The following is a 15,477-nucleotide window of genomic DNA, read 5'->3' on the forward strand; positions in this document are numbered from 1 at the left end:
TAGAAGAATACTAAACAAAGAAAAACAGTGCTTCTTGGAAATCATTTATGTTGATTTGAACACGCGGAGAGTGAGTCCAAAGTTGGTCCCTCACGATAGGAAATGAGGGGTCGAATTAACACTTGCAGCACATGACTAAGGCGACCTTTTTTTTTTTTTTTTTTTTTTTTTAAGGGCGCACAACTTCAACGGTCATTAGCCACAAGTTTAAAACAGCAACGAAACGGAAAACACGATAAAAGACAGACTGACAGGCATAGGATTAAAAAAAAGAAAACAGCATAATCAAATGTCCTTAGAGAGGGTTGTCAAATTGATAAAATGAAGAACGCGAGCAGCTGCCCGTGGGTCATCCGCTAAAATGGCTTCTAGAGTACACGGCAGGCCAAGATCAAGACGCAGTGTGTTAAAATCCGGACAGGACGTTAAAACGTGGCGGACCGTCAGCAATTGTCCACAGGGGCAGAACGGCGCCGGCGCAGCCGTCAGCAGATGGCGATGGCTGAACTGGCAGTGTCCAATTCGTAACCGGGCCAAAACTACCTCCTCCCGCCGAGAAGGGCGTGAGGAGGACGTCCAAGCCACATGAAGAGGTTTCAAGGCCCGAAGCTTGTTGTCTGTAAGTGCAGCCCATTCGGCATGCCACAGCGATAAAATGTGCCGAGAAATGACCCTGCTACAATCTGACGAAGGGACACAACAAGAAGCTGTCCGAGGCTGGAGGACCGCAGACTTGGCCGCGGCATCTGCAGCTTCGTTCCCAGGGATACCGACATGGCCAGGAACCCACATAAAGCTAACCGGAGAACCGACGTCCACCAGCTGCTGAAGAGAGCGTTGGATCCGGTGCACGAAAGGGTGAACCGGGTACGGATCACTGAGGCTCTGGATAGCGCTCAGGAAATCGGAGCAGATGACAGATGCAGAATGTCGGTTGCGGCAGATGTAAAGAGCAGCCTGGTAGAGGGCAAAGAGCTCAGCTGTGAAGACCGAACAATGGCCATGGAGCCGGTATTTGAAACTTTGTGCCCTGACAATAAAAGAACATCCGACCCCGTCATTGGTCTTAGAGCCATCTGTATAAATGAAGGTCATATTAATGAACTTCGAACGAAGTTCGACAAAACGGGAGTGGTAGACTGAACCGGGGGTAACCTCCTTCGGGAGCGAGCAGAGGTCAAGGTGGACGCGAACCTGAGCCTGGAGCCAAGGTGGCGTGTGGGTCTCGCCCACTCGAAAGGTTGCAGGGAGTGAAAAATTAAGGTGTTGAAGGAGGCGACGAAAGCGAACTCCAGGGGGTAGCAGGGCAGAGACATACAACCCGTATTGACGGTCGAGAGAGTCATCAAAAAAGGAACGATAAGACGGGTGGTCGGGCATTGCCAGTAGCCGACAGGCATACCGACAAAGCAGTATATCGCGTCGGTAGGTGAGTGGCAACTCACCAGCGTCAGCATGAAGACTCTCGACGGGACTAGTATAAAACGCTCCGATCGCAAGTCGTAAACCCCGATGTTGTATGGAGTTGAGGCGGCGTAAGATGGATGGCCGTGCAGAGGAGTATACGAAGCTCCCATAATCCAGCTTGTAGCGGACGATCGACCGATATAGGCGAAGTAGGACGGTTCGATCCGCTCCCCACGACATACCACTGAGAACACGGAGGACATTTAGAGAACGGGTACAACGGGCAGCCAAATATGACACATGTGGAGACCAACTAAGTTTCCTGTCAAATGTAAGACCTAAAAATTTTGTTGTCTCCACGAATGGGAGAGCAACGGGACCGAGTCGTAAGGACGGTGGGAGAAACTCTTTGTAGCGCCAGAAGTTAATACAGACCGCTTCTCGGCAGAAAAACGGAAGCCATTGGCGACACTCCAGCAGTAAAGACGGTCAAGAGAACGCTGAGGACAGCGCTCCAGGAAACACGTACGCTGCGCGCTGCAATAGATGGTAAAATCGTCCACGAAAAGGGAGCCTGATACATCAGCTGGGAGGCAATCCATTATTGGATTGATCGCTATGGTGAAGAGAGCGACGCTTAAAACTGAGCTCTGTGGCACCCCATTCTCCTGGCGGAGGTGTCTGACAGGACAGAACCCACACGTACCCTGAACTGTCGATCCATTAAAAAGGAACGAATAAAAAGAGGGAGGCGACCGCGAAGGCCCCATGTATGCATGGTGCGGAGAATGCCCGCCCTCCAACAGGTGTCGTAAGCCTTCTCCAAATCAAAGAACACAGCCGCGGTCGGGCGCTTCCGCAAGAAGTTATTCATAATGAAGGTCGACAAGGTAACCAGATGGTCAACAGCAGAGCGGCGCCTACGAAATCCACATTGTACATTGGTAAGTAGGCGTCGAGACTCGAGCAGCCAAACCAAACGAGAGTTAACCATTCGCTCCATCACTTTACAGACACAGCTGGTAAGCGAGATTGGTCGATAACTGGAAGGCAAGTGCTTGTCCTTCCCCGGCTTAGGAATCGGGACAACAATAAACTCGCGCCAGCATGCGGGTACATGTCCCTCAATCCAGATGCGATTGTAAGTACGAAGAAGAAAACCTTTACCCGCAGGAGAAAGGTTCTTCAGCATCTGAATATTAATAAGGCCCTGGAGCGGAGGACCGTGATCGGCCAAGTGCGTTTTCGAGTTCCCGCATAGTGAATGGGGCATTGTAACTTTCACGATTCGAGGAGCGGAAGTTAGGTGGCCTAGCCTCCTCTGCCTGTTTGCGGAGGAGGAAGGCAGGGTGGTAATGAGCGGAGCTCGAAACCTCTGCGAAAAAGCGGCCGAAGGCATTGGAGACAGCCTCAGGGGCCACAAGGACGTCATTCGCGACCGTCAAGCCAGAAACTGGTGAGTGGACCTTAGTGCCAGATAGCCGGCGCAGGCTACCCCAGACAACAGAAGAAGGAGTAAAACTGTTGAAGGTGCTTGTGAAAGCAGCCCAGCTGGCTTTCTTGCTTTCTTTAATAATACGACGACACTGTGCACGTAATCGTTTATAATTGATACAATTCGCCACTGTAGGGTGGCGTTTAAAGGTGCGTAAAGCACGTCGACGAGCACGTAAAGCGTCTCTACATGCTGCGGTCCACCAGGGGACCGGTACGCGACGTGGAGAAGAAGTAGGGTGAGGGATGGAATATTCAGCAGCAGTGAGAATGACTTCCGTGAGGTGTGCGACCTTGTGCAGCTTGTGAAGGTTTGATCCTGAAAGGTCGCCCTGGAAGAGAAGAGCCCCCAGTCTGCTTTGGAGATGGTCCAACTAGAGGAGCACGGAGAGGGGGTATGCTGCAGGAGATGGATAACACACGGGAAGTGGTCGCTCGAATATGTATCAGAAAGTGCATACCACTCAAACCGGCGTGCAAGTTGGAGAGTACATATAGAGAGGTCTAAATGGGAATAGGTGTGAGATGTGTCCGAAAGAAAAGTAGGGGCGCCAGTATTGAGGCAGACAAGATTGAGCTGGTTGAAAAGGTCTGCTAACAGGGAGCCCCTGGGGCAGGATGCTGGAGAGCCCCAAAGGGGATGGTGGGCATTGAAGTCTCCAGTTAACAAAAATGTTGCAGGTAGCTGAGCAATAAGTTGCATCATGTCTGCCCTGGTAACGGCAGACGACGATGGTGTGTAAACGGTACAAATGGAAAATGTAAAAGTGGGGAGAGTAATGCGGATGGCAACTGCCTGCAGGCCGGTGTGCAACGTGATGGGATCGTAGTAAATATCATCCCGGACCAGCAACCCCTCCATGAGCCGGGATACCTACCACAGGGGGTAGGTCAAAACGCACAGAGGTGTAGTGTGCCAAGGCAATTTGATCGCATGGGCGTAGCTTCGTTTCCTGGAGGGCTACGACGAGCGGACGGTGCAAGCGGAGCAGCAACTTCAAGTCCTCTCGGTTGGAGCGAATGCTGCGAATATTCCAGTGAATAAGTGCCATCGTAAGAAAAAAAGGAAGATGAAAGAAGGGGTCACCTCGAAGGCCACTGAGGGCCTGGCTTCGAGTGAGTACTGCCGCCGCTATCAGTAGGCGGACAGTCATCGTCCATTGGGTCGATAGGTTCATCGGCCATCTTGGGAAGATGGCCTGGAGGGGGAGCTTCCTCCGCCGGTGAACGGCCAGATGTTCGGTTACCAGCGGTGCGGCCAGGCGAAACGGATGACGGCTTGGGGCGGCAACCGCTGGGTGGCGCAGGAGAAGAAATGCGCCGTGGCGGAGAAGGAGAACTGTGCTTCCTATGAGCCTTCTTGGAAGGTCGTTTGGTGGAAGTACCGGTCGAAGGCTGGGAGGTCGAGGTACGTAGGAAGTCTGCACGGGACGGTTCCTTCTTGAAGGCCCGTGCATCTGACTTCGGGGTCTTCGTCTTAGCAGAAGCTGATGAAGGGGCTGGTGTCTGTGGGGTGATGGGAGGAAGAGGAGACGTCGACCGCGCGATCTTAGCACTGGCCGAACGAACGACCGTGGTGCTGAAGGTCAGATCGCATGTCTGTGTTGCCACCTCCCTGGTAGTCCGAGGAGAGGCGAGGACAGTACTGTATTTCCCCACTGGGAGCAGCGTGGGCTTCCTACTAGCCAATAGCTTGCGAGCAGCCGAGGTGGACACTTTCTCTTTGACCCGAATTTCTTGGATACAGCGTTCTTCCTTATAGACAGGACAGTCGCGGGGGGATGCGGCATGGTCACCCTGACAGTTCACACAACGAGGAGACGGAGGTGGACAGTCACCCTCATGCGCATCCCTGCCACAAGTGACACATTTAGCCGCATTGGAACAAGACTGTCGAGTGTGAATGAAACGCTGACACTGGTAGCAGCGCGTAGGTGTCGGGACATAGGGGCGAACCGAAATAACCTCGTAGCCCGCCTTGATGCGCGATGGCAGCTGAACACTATCAAAGGTCAAGAAAAGTGTCCGGGTCGGTACAAGGTTATTGTTGACCTTTTTCATGACCCTATGGACAGCCGTCACGCCCTGCTCTGCGAGGAAAGATTGAATCTCCTCGTCAGTCAATCCGTCGAGGGATCTAGTATAGACCACACCACGAGACGAATTCAAAGTTCGGTGAGCCTCCACCCGGACCGGGAACGTGTACAGGAGTGTGGCCCGAAGCAGTTTTTGTGGCTGAAAGGCGCTCTCAGTTTCTAGTAATAAGGTACCGTTACGCAACCTGGTACAAGATTTGACAGATCCGGCTATGGCATCTACGCCCTTCTGGATAACGAAAGGGTTGACAGAGGAAAAATCCTTTCCGTCCTCAGATCGAGTAACGACGAGGAACTGTGGGGCAGGCGGTAGTACTTTTGTCACTGGTGGCTGGTCAAGTTTCCGTTTTTGGGCAGAAGTCGAGAGAGATGGAGTGAAATCCATTGCGGAGGAATCCCCCATGATTGCCAGCGTCTCCGATGGCGCGCTCCTTCCTTGTGGGGACCCTCTCAGAGGGCACTCCCGCCTTAGGTGAATGTTTACACCTCAGGTCACACCTCCCGAGAAACAGACGGAGGGACCAATCGGCATGGTCAGAAGGTATCAGCTCAGGCAATCACCCCTCCCTGGGCCTGGCCTTTACCAGGGGGTACGTGCGTGCCTTACATGTCTACCCAGGGCGGGGAATTACGCGTTACCCCGTCACCGGCTACGCGTGCGAACGCGTGGGTCGGCCTTCAGGCGCGCACAGGGAGGAAGGAAGAAGAGGAAAAAGAAGAGAGAGCGGGAGAGAGAGGACAGACTGTCTCAAACGCCGAGGCGGAGACCAGAGAAGGCAAGGAGAAGAAGGCAATGAGAAGGCAAGGAGAAGAAGGCAATGAGAAGGCAGAGAAGAAGGCAATGAGAAGGCAAGGAGAAGAAGGCAATGAGAAGGCAAGGAGAAGAAGGCAATGAGAAGGCAAGGAGAAGAAGGCAATGAGATGGCAAGGAGAAGAAGGCAAGGAGATGGCAAGGAGAAGAAGACAAGGGAAAGAGTAAGGAAGACAGTGAGGTGGAGAAGAGCAATGAAAGGAACCAACCAAAGGAAGGAAGAAACGAGAAGTGAAAAAGCAAAATGACCGCAAATAGAGGTCGTGGAACCGTCCGTCTCCGGACGCAGGCGCTAACTACCCCCTTGAGGGGGAGGGACTCCTTTTAGTCGCCTCTTACGACAGGCAGGAATACCTCGGGCCTATTCTAACCCCCGGACCCGCAGGGGGGTAAGGCGACGTGAACTTCTTAGACAACATGCCCACTGGCAGTGATGCGGTCTATGAAACTTTCACAGTGAAAATATTGTACATTAAATAATAATAGTAGTACTTCGATTTTTATACAAGTGGCGCGATTCACAACGAATTTCTGCATTTGCAATACACAGTATATAAGGAGATTTATATACACAGTATATAAGGAGATTTATCAGACTAGCACGAATTGCACTTTGTTTTTCCGGACTTCTTCCCCTCTCGTGATTTTTCTCTGCTGCAGTACAACAGTTCATCTCATTCGGCAATTATGAATCACCAGTTCGTCACTCAACAGCGAATCTCAACGTCACATTATGCATATCGTTCTTCAAATATGTAACCCGCATACTATGTTCTCTCTCCGAAAACTGGAGGTTTCAGGATTTAGTTTGACTGAAGAGATCAAAAAGGTTGTAACAGAATAACTGAAAGAAAACACCAAAGAAGCTTTGTGTGAGAGCCTGAAGTGATTGAAACTACGTGCTCATCAACGTATCGCATCAAATGGATGCAAAGAAGTCCGACCTAAGATTTTGAATTTGCTACATCTTCAGTCCTAGAACGTGTGCAACGCAAGGTGTCATCACCGAATCTTTCCTATAGTATAAAAGAAAATAACTGAATAAGAACATGAACAGGATAGCAACATTTAGGGGGAAACAATGCTGTGTAGCTCAGTGACTTAGTCCGGAATTTAAGAACAACAAACAAAACTAGAAGTTCTTTATAGCTGCTAGTGTGAAGCACTTAATTTTAGAAATTGCCTTGTAAACTACGTATGTAGAACTGTAAACGGATCTTATCAAGTGCTCGACATACGTTAAGTACCGAGAATAATGGAAATCGGCGCAGTTTCTGGTTAAACCACCTCACAAGGAAAATCATAAATTTAAAAATTACAGGGTCTCCACCAGCCCGAGCCCTTCCTAACTATTAATAAAATACTGACTGGAATTTATCAGTTTAATTAAATTACGAATTTAATTATAAGAATGCAAATTTTTCAAAGAAACTAACAAGATGAACAGAATTGTATGTCTTACCTCAATCAGCTTGTTTAATTAAATGTGAATTCATTAATTTTGAGACAGTACGCCGTTCACTTTGATTTTTCCTCCCATGTTTGTTCATCACAAGGAAGCAGATTAACTTTCTAAATCAGGGAATAGAATATTAATTTGAAGTGTCATCAATGAGAAAGATACAGGACGTTGAATTTATCTTTTACGTATCACATTTATTTCATGACTGAATGTCATGCACATTCTGTGAATACACATCAATGGTGCTTGCATGAAAAAATTTAGCTAGATAATTCGCGAATATTGAAGGACAGCGCAATGAAAATGGAAAAACACACAAGAGGGAAGTGGAAAACAATAATTCAATCATTCCATCTACATACCCACGACAGAAATAGCTCAGAGAGTTAGCTATCACCATTACGCTCATGCACCAGCTTGGAAAAAGGTTTATCCGATTTGCAAGGTTTTGTAGGGCAGATATATGACGTAGAAACTACCCCTGCCGCTTACGAACAGCCGATCTTCCGCACGTGGTAAACTTGATTACGAGTTAACTGTTCAGAAATTAGACATTAAACCAAGCACAAATGTAAGAAATTTTAATGGTGTAATACCAGAATGATTTTGCCACCACTAAATACAATTAACTCATTGTAGAAAACCCCCAACCGTTTCAACTTACACGTATTCCGTTCAGAAACAAACCATTACAAACATTTCCTCTATGTGCGCGAACAACTGATAATTTACTGAAATTATAACACACTAAACAATTAAACTGGTAATATGAAAAGCTATTGCGGTGCAGTAGTAGACCAGAAGGATCATCAGCTACCAAACACGAGATACGAGACGAACGCAAAGAGACAATACCATTTTCCACGAAAGCATAGAAAATAAGAACAATAAAACTCACACTCGCTCGAAAACACTAATATTCTCACGTTCACCCCAAGTTATACTGACTAGCTTTTCCTAAACATGTTCACTGCTAGAAACTCCACACCATGATGTCCGAAAGGAACAAAGCAACTTCCACACTTTTAATTTCAACCACCACTTCGCTGATTTTTTTAGCAAAATAATTATGCCACATTCCGGAAATACATAATTACACAAGCTTCAGTTAAGCTGAAGTACTTAAATATTCCATGAGTTAACATAGGCAAGTTCTAATACGACCTACTTCTTATCAGCAGAAACCTTCTCTAGGAGCTACGAACTGTACTCACCAACCGCTAGCTGCAGAGTGTCCTTTCTCCACCGGGCTTCGCCTAACTACCGGTGCAACGGAAGCTACCAGAGGGAGAGGCTTCCGCTACCAACCTGACAGAAGGTTCGTTTCAGCAGTTGCCAGCTCGCTCGTGCGCATGCGCAGAGCTGAATTCGCGTATGGCCAGTGCCTTCTCCCGCTTCTTGATACTTGAAGGATGGCTGTTTGCCGTATGAGCAGTAGCAGCATGTAGCCAGATGCTACGCGGAAAAAATTTTTTCGGCGTGCCTAAGCTGCCAGATTTGCGCATGCCCAAAGCAAGCTGAGTTATAGTGGGGGAGTTCTTCTCCACGTGACCCCTATATAGGGTGGTCCATTGATCATGACTGGGCCAAACATCTCAAGAAATAATCGTCAAACGGAAAAACTACAAAGAACGAAACTCGTCTAGCTTGAAGGGGGAAACCAGATGGCGCTATGGTTGGCACGCTAGATGGCGCTGCCATAAGTCAAAGGGATATCAACTGTGTTTTTTTAAATAGGAACCGCCCTTTTTATTACATATTCGTGTAGTACGTAAAGAAATATGAATGTCTTAGTTGAACCACTTTTTTCGCTTTGTGATAGATGGCGCTGTAATAGTGACAAACATATGGTTCACAATTTTAGACTAACAGTTGCTAACAGGTAGGTTTTTTTTAAATTAAAATACAGAACGTAGGTACGTTTGAACATTTTGTTTCGGATGTTCCAACGTGATACATGTACCTTTGTGAACTTATCATTTCTGAGAATGCATGCTGTTACAGCGTGATTACCTGCAAATACCACATTACTGCAATAAATGTTCAAAATGATGTCCGTCAACCTCAATGCATTTGGCAATAAGTGTAACGACACTCCTCTCAACAGCGAGTAGTTCGCCTTCCGTAATGTTCGCACATGCATTGACAATGCGCTGACGCATGTTGTCAGGCGTTGTCGGTGGATCACGATAGCAAATATCCTTCAACTTTCCCCACAGAAAGAAATCCGGCGACGTCAGATCAGGTGAACGTACGGGAAATGGCATGGTGCTTCGACGACCAATGTGCCGGACATCCATCATGTTGGAAGTACATCGCCAATCCGTCATGCAGTGAAACATCTTGTAGTAACATCGGTAGAACATTACGTAGGAAATCAGCATACATTGCACCATTTAGATTGCCATCGATAAAATGGGGGCAAATTATCCTTCCTCCCATAATGCAGCACCATACATTAACCCGTCAAGGTCGCTGATGTTCCACTTGTCGCGGCCATCGTGGATTTTCCGTTGCCCAATAGTGCACATTATGCCGGTTTACGTTACCGCTGTTGGTGAATGACGCTTCGTCGCTAAATAGAACGCGTGCAGAAAATCTGGCATCGTCCTGTAATTTCTCTTGTGCACAATGGCAGAACTGTACACGACGTTCAAAGTCGTCGCCACGCAATTCCTGGTGCATAGAAATATTGTACGGGAGCATTCTCAACTCCGACGTTTTTGAGATTCCCGATTCTGGCGCAATTTGTCTGTTACTGATATGCGAATTAGCCGCGACAGCAGCTAAAACACCTACTTGGGTATCATCATTTGTTGCAGGTCGTGGTTGACGTTTCACATGTGGCTGTTTCTTAAATAACGTAACTATCCGGCGAACGGTCCGGACACGTGGATGATGTCGTCCAGGATACCGAGCAGCATACATAGCACACGCCCGTTGCGCATTTTGTTCACAATAGCCATACATCAACACGATATCGATCTTTTCCGCAATTGGTAAACGGTCCATTTTAACACGGGTAATATATCACGAAGCAAATACCGTCCGCACTAGCGGAATGTTATGTGATACCACGTACTCACACGTTTTGTGACTATTACAGCGAAATCTATCACAAAGCGAAAAAAGTGGTCCAACTAAAACGTTCATATTTCTTTACGTACTACACGAATATGTAATAATAAATGGGGGTTCCTATTTAAAAAAAAACGCAGTTGATATCCGTTTGACCTATGGCAGCGCCATCTAGCGTGCCAACAATAGCGCCATCTGGTTTCCCCCTTCAAGCTAGACGAGTTTCGTTCTTTGTAGTTTTTTCGTTTGATGCTTATTTCATGAGTTATTTGGCCCGGTCACTATCAATGGACCACCCTGTATGTGTTTCGTGTTGTTGCTGGGCTGTTCGTTTACAGCTCCCACGTCAAATGACAAGAAAACAGATTACTGTGGCTGGGATCCATCAAGTGAATTACTATGCATTCTCGTAAACACGGAAGACCAAAATAAGTAGGTAGTTTCAATTTTCTGATTTTATATTTTTTCCACGTTATTAGCAATCAACCATTAATGACTTAATGAAGGCATTTCTGTCAGTTTTGTAGAGAAATTTCCTTCAATTATTTTTTTTCCGATTAGCCACTTAGTTTATTTGAAACGAAGGGTCTTGTAAGGTGTCAGGCAAATCCAACACCTTCCATGAAAACCCTGACATGATAAGCAAATCCAGTAATATGTCACATAGCTCCGAATAAATCGTGACATTAAATTAACCAAAGTAATACGAGTAACGAGTGAGCAAATGGAATACCACACACTAACACAAGAAGGCCTAAATGCATGTCATACCTTCCCACCGTGAGACAGACGCAGTTCCGAGGGGAGAAACGAGAACAGAAGCCGAGAGCAGAACCGTGTAAAGCTGGAAGGTCCTACGATAAGGGACGGACACCCACGTCGCCAGCTAACCGCTAGGACCACCCCCAGCCCATGTTAAAAGATAGAGCCCTCCAGAAGAACAGTATAGATCTTACGATAACAGTAAAAGGACCACACCAGCTGCAAGTTCTGCGTGAGACTTTTTCGCGTCTATGTTACGTTGGAAACTTTAAAAACATTGCACCACCACGAAAAGTATAACGTTTCTCATTGGATAGACAGAATTTTTGTAGGCGGAGCTTAAGGTTAACATTGAGACCCTGACTGGTCAGATGAAAACACAGCCAGATAGTTTTTTTAAACCAACTTCGGTAAATTGTAGTAAGGAGAAGTTAGGAGAGAGTTGCTTCCGAGACGGCGAGGTGAGTGGAGCTGTCCTGCCCGCCGCCCCGTGACGAAAACCGACAAGGTAATGAACGCACGCGATGCCGCATAACAGCGCATAAAGCTTCACTCAGAACTGCAGAAGTCTCATCTGTTACACACCCTTTTTGCGTAATACTAGTGTCGATCGTCAATTAAAGCTCATGGTGTTCACATTTGCCACTTGAAGTAAAAATCTGAATCGCGATGAGTTTTCTGTTATATAGTTATTGAGAAGCCACATCAGCCACTGTAATTTACGACAAGTTAGATAAGTAATTAAAGATAATTGGTCACTGTAGACTATTTTGATAGTATTCTCTTTTCTGAAACTTAATTTAAACCTAGATTATAGATGTGATATGCCATAGGTCATCCTTCGATCCATTATAGAACTTGGAAACCCATTCAGGCAATATTCGTTCACATTTTTGTTGAACGCAGTTGGTTTTTACCATCCTGTATTAAAACATTTCCTTTTATCAATAGTGCAATTTATAAACAATGTTTTGTGAGTAGAATAAAATTTCCAATGGTAAACTTAACTGCTTTTTCGACGTTATTTTACCAGCTAACTAAAAATAGGAAAGCCTTGAACCCCTTCCACTAAATTTAGTTAGTATTAAGATTCTTTTACAGGGAGTGCAGTGGAGCTGACGCTGAAATCAAGTATTTGGTTATATCATCGCTAGTCTCACTGAACTCTTCTGAACTCTACATGTCATGTGTGGTCTGGCGTCTCCTTACCAGCAACAGGTCCCAGGTTCAAACTAGTCAATTCCTTAAAAAACACGCTCAGAGCGTCGTTGCGCGAAAGTGGTAGGGAGACACGATATAGAACAACAGACACCACGCAGAATGTTAGAGTCTCATTCCGCATTATTGGCTACTTACAATATACTTCAATTTCATGTGCAAATTTTCATTTTCTGGGACGAATGACATTATATCATAATAAAGAACCAAACATGAAAATATTGTACTGGATCTCCAAGAAAATTTATCACGAAAAACCACATAGAAAAGCTGAATATTAGGTACTTCAGAGTGCATCTGGACATAGAATTGTGCAATTAGAGCGGAATTAAGCATTTTAGTATGGTTTCCGAAATTCCGATGCTGCTGGAGTAGTCTCTGATGTCCTGTAAGACCTCTTAATGCTATATACGTACAGACATACGTAAACATTGCCTTGAAGATGACTAAGTAGGCAAATTTGGTCAGTAGTTTTCAACCAAATATTTAGTTTCAAATATATTGACAGCTGTAGAAGAATTTTACAAATCTGCCTTCTGTGAAACACAGTGTTTTTCGATCACAAGGCACTTGTCTAGTACCTCTTCTAGACCTGAAGTTATTTCTTAATTTGTTTTTACGTCTTAAATTTATAGAATGCCATTCTATGCTAAATTGCAGACTGGCAGCATACCTTGTTTTATCGTTTTAACTCCCCACATGGCTTTATATTTCTAGAGTAGAAAATAACTGTGAGTTGTACAGTTTCTTTGCCTCACAGACAACCTTGTTAATTTTTTTACACATTTGGAAATAGTCATGAAATTTATTGTCCTTTATTCTAGTGTAAGCTAAACAAGAAACCTTTTTTTTGCAAGAAATTTGTATTCCATCTTACTAGCTTTTTGCAGTGCCGTTTAGATGTAAACCTGATTGGAAATGCTACATAACAATATTGCAAAGTACAAATTTGACAATTTTTTTTAAAGTCACCACACAGCAAAATGTTATGGCACTCTGAGCTGTGGAGTCTAGTTTTGAAATGAATAATACGCCAAGAAATGCTTCCTTATTTGCATTCCTTATCTGGGTAGAACTGATAAAACAGTTGCTCCGGATACAACTCCCTGGGTCCTCTCAGCAACATTCCGCAGGGCTGCGCATGGTCACCTCATGCCCCTCCACGCACGAAATTCCACACACAAATGCGGCGAAAAGCCCATGAGCAGAGCAAGCACCAAGCACGGGCTGCCTACGTCACCGTAGCTGCGCATGGGCAGAACAACCTGTTGTCTGGCGATGTCTTGCAACTGCTCAGACGAACCTAGACAAACCAGCCTCAGGTTAAAAGGGGTAAACCTCTCTGTCCAGTCACTGGGATCCTAAGTTCGTCATCCTGTGCTACCCTCCAAACGAGAAGCAAACAGCACCTGCTCCTAGCAGACGACAACCAACTCAGCGTCCCCAAGAAAAGAAACCCGAGTCCACACAAGAAACACTCATTCAGTCACATTCACGTACACATAAGGCAGGGTGAGGGGAAAACGTACTACCGGGTGATCAAAAAGTCACTATAAATTTGAAAACTTAATAAACCACGGAATAATGTAGATAGGGAGGTAAAAATTGACACACATGCTTGTAATGACTTGGGGTTTTATTAGAACAAAAAAAAAAAAAAAACACCCCATATTGCTAGACGCGTGAAAGATCTCTTCGGCGCTTAGTTTGATGATCGTGTGCTCAGCCGCCACTTTCGTCATTCTTGGCCTCCCAGGTACCCAGACCTCAGTCCGTGCGATTATTGGCTTTGGGGTTACCTGAAGTCGCAAGTGTATCGTGATCGACCGACATCTCTAGGGATGCTGAAAGACAACATCCGACTCCAATGCCTCACCATAACTCCGGACATGCTTTACAGTGCTGTTCACGACATTATTCCTCGACTGCAGCTATTGTTGAGGAATGATGGTGGACATATTGAGCAGTTCCTGTAAAGAACATTACCTTTGCTTTGTCTTACTTTGTTATGCTAATTATAGGCTATTCTGATCAGATGAAGCGCCATATATCGAACATTTTTGAACGTTTGTATTTTTTGGTTCTAATAAAACCCCATGTCATTCCAAACATGTGTGTCAATTTGTACCTCTCTATCTACATTATTCTGTGATTTACTCAGTTTTCAAATTTATACTGACCTTTTGATCACCCGGTAAATACAGGTCATGATTTCCTATGGAGCATAAAAAAAAATCTAATACAATATCATTTAATGAGCTTTAGCTTGATTGCTCTGTCTTTCTAGGAGAGTTAATAAATTAAACCGCAATCAGGCGGTGGACAGAACACGATGCACAGAATCCAGTGAGACAAGCGTCTTATGAAACGGCTCCACAGACACGTTTCAGCGTAATAAAGACATCAGTGACTCTCTACTTTCTTATACGCGTAGACATTTTCGACTTCATCAAACTTTTGCTGCAGTCGTTACGGCAATCGTTACAGCACTTACCATGCAGTCTGCAGTTCAGCTAGCATAACGACGGCAGTAATTGTCTGGCTATGACGAGATTAACTCGGAACCGGTTGCCTGTAAGTAAGAACTGGTGTTGCGAGCTGTATACAAAATGAAAGGGGACAAACGAAGAAATTTTTTCTGCTACAATTACTATCCTTCCTCTAAACTAATGATTAAGACAAACTATATTTTAGAAAGACATCTACCAAGGGTGTACCCAGCAAAGAGAGACAGGGAAGTACATTTGTCTTCTCTTCTGCTGCCATCCATCTTCGCTAATCCAAGTCGCCACATCGCAGACAGACGTATTAGTCCAGCTTCAATTTGAAGAAAGCAAGGACATGTAGTGCCTAATGACTTGCAGCTACCATATGCGGATACGGTCCAAATGAATCTGAGCACTGTGGGACTTAACATCTGAGGTCATCAGTTCCCTAGAAGTTAGAACTACTTAAACCTAAGTAACCTAAGGACATCACACACATCCATGCCCGGGGCAGGACTCGAACCTGCGAGCGTAACGGTCGCGCGGTTCCAGACTGAAGACTGAAGCGCCTAGAACCGCTCGGCCACCTCGGCCGGCATGCGGATACGTCTGGGCGAAACAATGACAGTAAAGATCGCTAATGAACAGATATACGTTTGTTAT

Source organism: Schistocerca nitens, chromosome 8 (genome assembly GCF_023898315.1).
Source record: "Schistocerca nitens isolate TAMUIC-IGC-003100 chromosome 8, iqSchNite1.1, whole genome shotgun sequence".
NCBI classification, from domain to species: Eukaryota; Metazoa; Arthropoda; class Insecta; order Orthoptera; family Acrididae; genus Schistocerca; species Schistocerca nitens.